This window comes from Anopheles aquasalis, chromosome 2 (assembly GCF_943734665.1).
Source record: "Anopheles aquasalis chromosome 2, idAnoAquaMG_Q_19, whole genome shotgun sequence".
NCBI lineage: Eukaryota > Metazoa > Arthropoda > Insecta > Diptera > Culicidae > Anopheles > Anopheles aquasalis.
Window position 1 is genome coordinate 16033003 of NC_064877.1, and position 4498 is coordinate 16037500.

Sequence of the window (4498 nt, forward strand, 5' to 3'; positions counted from 1 at the left end):
TGATTCGTGTTCTACCATCCTTCGCCGTCCGCTGTACCAGCTGTTTTGGCTCATGGATACCCATTTTGGCATCGAAACCCAATCCATGCCACCGAATCTGGGGGACGCGCAGAATGCAATTTACTCGCTTATGGTCTTGGGTTTCGGGAAAACAGAAAAGTCGACCGTGAAATCACCAAGGGAACCACCGCCGGAGGATGTTCCTTTTTCCAGTCACAGTACTTGAAATGAAGCTTGCTCTGAATTCCCTTGGAGTCAATATTTTATGGTCGAATTAGCAGGAAATTCGATTGATCGTTCTGTGTCGACTCGTACGAAGAAATACTGGAAATTTTCCTCTTTCCCAATAGTCACTTCCGGTGGCGGAGAGGACATCGAGACACAGTCGCGAGAAGAGATTAAATAATTGAACATGATGACACCCAGACGAAGTCGCTTCTGCGAGATTGGCAAATTATTTATCCATTCCGCCTAGTGTCGCCCCGCCCGGAAGGCTTCAACTGTCCGGACTGTAGGATTCAGAGGCCAGAATCGGTTGGCATCCAGTGCCAGTGCTGCCGCGTAGCTAATGCATATGTAAATGTATCACCGCAGTGTTCAAAGGCAGCAGTTCAAAGGAGTGGGTTGCGAGGGAGTTGCCGGGGGTTTCCGGTGGCAGCAGTGGCCGGTAGCATCTTGCTCTACATCAGAACGACGGACGGAGCACGATGGTACGTCAAGGAAGCTCGCTGAAGCGTTCGTTTGAACAGATGTTGTAGTTCCCGCATCTCGATTTCATCCAGCCCTATTCGAACCCTCAAGTCAATCGGCCGCACGCGTCTCCACCCTACCCGTTCGTGCTTTATTCTTCTTTTGTTTTTGACATTTTGCACACACAACATCCGCCCACCACCATCAGCGGGCGAGCAGGAGGAGGATCGATTTAAAAGAAGTGGATTTTTAAATGCAAATGAAGCGCAGGAAGATTTGCGCATGAACTTGAACTCGTCCTCATGGAGTTGATATGGTGGGAGTTGTGGGAGCGACATTCGGAACGCCGGAGAAACGAACAAAAAAAAAACAAAGAAACAAACATGCCGGCGGCGTTGGTGGCGTCGGCGTCGGTTTGTTTACCGACAACCAACGAGCACGACGACGATGATGATGATGATGATGATGATGCCGACGAGGACTCTTCGGTAAGGATACGAATCCCGACCGAAGCCGGTCCCGAGAAGGAACCGAGAATTATGCTCACCTACTCTTTATGCTCGCAGCGATGATGCGTTCTGAGAGATTTCGGAGTCGCACCGGAGAGCAATGGCACCGGTTTCTCGCTCTCTCCCTCTCACTCTTGGGCCGACGTTCGAACGGTGTGGACGTATGCGAGCGAGCGAGCGTGTGTGGTCGCGTGGTTCTTCTGGTGGTTCTTGCGGCGTAGATCCTAGCGAAGGATAAATCTTTCTTGCTGGGCGCCAAGAGCTACGATAAGGCCGTGGTGTTCATTTCTGTGTATCCGTGTGTGTTTTTGTTCCTGGTAAATTGAAGAAAAGTGTTTTTTAATTCCCTCTTTATCGAAGTGCATAACAGCAACACAAAAACGTAACAGCGGAGGTGGTGGCTTGCTGCGATCCACGCCTGCCGAATGTGATCTTCGTGGCGCGAAACACTTCACTGCGGGCTGTTCGCGCGAGATTCTCGGTATTCGCGCGGTACGGAGGAACATCGCTTTGGTGTAGGCGCATCCTCCCGGCGTCTGTCTGTGTCTGTTTTTTTTATGTGCAAGGTGCACCAAGGTACGCGCCACGGCCAAACGGCATCTTTTTGGAGTGCGCGCGCGCTCACGAATGTGCGTCGTCGTCGTCGTCGTCAGGACCGGTGGTGTCGCGTGGGAGTGTGAGTTTACTCATCACGTTCCAACATCGTAAAAAGGATTCCCAACGGGGAACGGCTTCGCTTAGCATACCTTCGTCGTCCACGAAAATTGCGAACCAAAAGCGCGTGGTGCAGCAGAAAACGTTATCGCTACTCCCACGGGGCTACACCATCATCATCGTCATCATTCTCAAGACGCGCTCGTGGCCTACTGTTATTAAAGGGAAAGGATGCTGTGAATTCCGTGCAACCGTTGTTTTCCGTGAATTATGTTTGATGGTGCGTCTTCATGGAAGTGTAACGTGGAGTAGCATAAATATGTGCATTGATTACACCGTAGCAAGATAGCAACTCCACTCTCTCTCTCTCTCGCATCTTGATGATGAAAAGGTCCTCTAGAAGAGTTTCATAAAATTTCCAATCAACATTACTACTACGCAGTGAATGCGGTCCCCTTTTCTTCCCCGTTTCACGCTGTGTGACTCGTGATGTGAAGTGAAATCTTGCAATCGACCAGCAGCGGCAGCCGCAGTAGGTCCGGTTTCCATGGTGAGTTGCTGAAGACGTGTCTTCGTTCGCGCGCGTTCGGTCTTCATCCTGGAGGACGGAAAGCAAAACAAGCAAAAGGGCCTGTGAAGAAGCTGTGAAAGTTGCTTCATTTTTTGCTCCGTTTCACACGACTGAAGCCCCTCCGGGCGGGGACGGTGGCAGCAGTGCGAAGATATCTTCGAGGATTCCACTCCCCCCCAAAAAAAAAGGGGGAATCGATGGGAATGGCCTCCAACTCCCTTTTTTTCCCGATGTGAATCTGAAAAGTTTAATTTGGATGGAAAATTTTGCAGCAAAAGTGAGTGAGTGCGGATTGTGCCGTGCACGCAGAGATTCGTGGAATTCGTGTTTTGTGACAACGGTCCTGCGGAGTGAAGTTCCGGTGTAGTGTAGGCGGCTGGTTCGCTGGTCGCGTGATCGCGTACCCTTTTGCGTTCCGTCGTGACCTTCGGTAGTATCGATTTTTCCCGGCCAAACAAAACGGGACCGGCATATCGGCAGGGGACCGGCTGGAAGGCATAAAAGGAAAAGGCGTCACGAGACCCAGGTCCGTCCCTGGTACCAGGAAGCTATTTCGATGAGCGCAAAGCGTGGGCGCAAAGTGCATTTTGACTTGAAGTAGGCAGTGGAGCGTGTCCTGGCTGCAGTGTTTTGTTGGTAACCCGGAGCCAAGCGGTGTGAGCAAAAGTGCATTCCCAGTAGCCCGGTGTCGTTGATTGTTCTGAGAATTTAACTGAAACCCCCACGGGAAGGTGGAATGGTTGCGTGACAAGTGACGAGTTATTGAAGTGTACATTCTGCGGGTGTTCGTCGAAAAAAGTGAAAGATTTTCAAAAGAGAAAGATTAGTGAAGTTCACGTTGTAGTGTCGAATACCCAGAAGAGTGCGCGTGCGAGTTTATTGTGCAGGATAAAAGAAAATCTACTTGGCAAAAAAGGTGAGTCACACTTCAAGATTGATTAGCTTCTTCTGGTTTCGAGGTCGAACTCCTGGTTGGCGTACCTTTTCCGTAGCCAACGTTTCGCTTCAAAGTCGAATCCAAACAACGCAATAAACAAGACCAAGGTGCATAATTACACTCCCAAAATAATCTCCCAAGCAGCGTGTGCATGGGTTGTGCAAGGCCAAGTGCATTTATTTATATCCCTCCAGCACAGATACAGACACTGGGCCCGCACACCAGTAGCGGTACAGGTGGCCGAAGCACAAGGGAGACAAAATAAACCCCCCCTGGTGAGCGCGATGTGCGGAACGGAAACGCGAATTGCGAAATGTAATTTATTTTAAAATTTCTTCCGCGCCGCATTCCGCGACATTTTTTTTACAGTTCCCAATTCACTGTGCATGCGACAATGCAAGTGCACATTGCAGCTCGCAATGTAAATCATCCCTTAATGGAAAGGGAATAATCCCAGCCGGGATGAAATTCGATTTTACCAGATTCGCGATACGCGAAATTTATTGGTTTCCGTTGCGCTACCATCCGTCAGCGTTGTGCATTCGGGGAATGATGGCCCCGACTGATTGTTGGTTCAAATGGCCACAATACGGCCCACAATGTTGTTTGTCGTGCTCCGGGGCCTTTATCGTATGAAAGCAGATTACACGTTAATTAACATCCTTCACGGCACGCCATTCGAACCGCCACCATTGTTGCTGCTGGGTTTGTGAAAAGCGAGGAAATTACTTTTAAAGTTAATCACCAAACCAACGCTTCTGGGCATTTAATAATTTCACCAAAGTGTCTTCTTAACGAAGAAAAGTGATGGGTTTTGACGGAATTTGTCCCTTAATGAGTTTGCATCCTCCAAAGATCCGAGAAAGACGCGAGGCTCGAGTGAAAGCAACGCCGCGATCCCAAGCGGCTTAATGCTTTATCACAAAAATGAGATCCCGAGAGAGAGAGAGAGAGGCAGTAATGTCGATGCCGTCCTCTTGTAGTTGCCATCCGTAGGAATCGTAGAACCGTCATGTCACCGTTAAGCCGATGAAACCACTTAACGGTAATTGTATTCCCATCGGCAGGTGTGGCGAATCTCCTTTCTCCAGCGACACTCCAGCGGTGTACATTCCATAATCCTGTCTCACCTCCCCT

General features: G+C 49.7%; 1 protein-coding gene across 1 annotated transcript in view; it reads left to right on the plus strand.

The window, feature by feature from the left end:
- Nucleotides 1-1355: 1355 nt before the first annotated feature.
- The window catches only part of LOC126580729 (protein tincar), a 105867-nt gene continuing 102724 nt past the window's right edge, over nucleotides 1356-4498 (plus strand). Inside the window, exons 1-2 of the mRNA XM_050243960.1 lie at nucleotides 1356-1516; nucleotides 2697-3340. The gene's annotated coding sequence lies outside the window, so the exon portion shown is untranslated. The remainder of the gene's footprint in view (nucleotides 1517-2696; nucleotides 3341-4498) is intronic.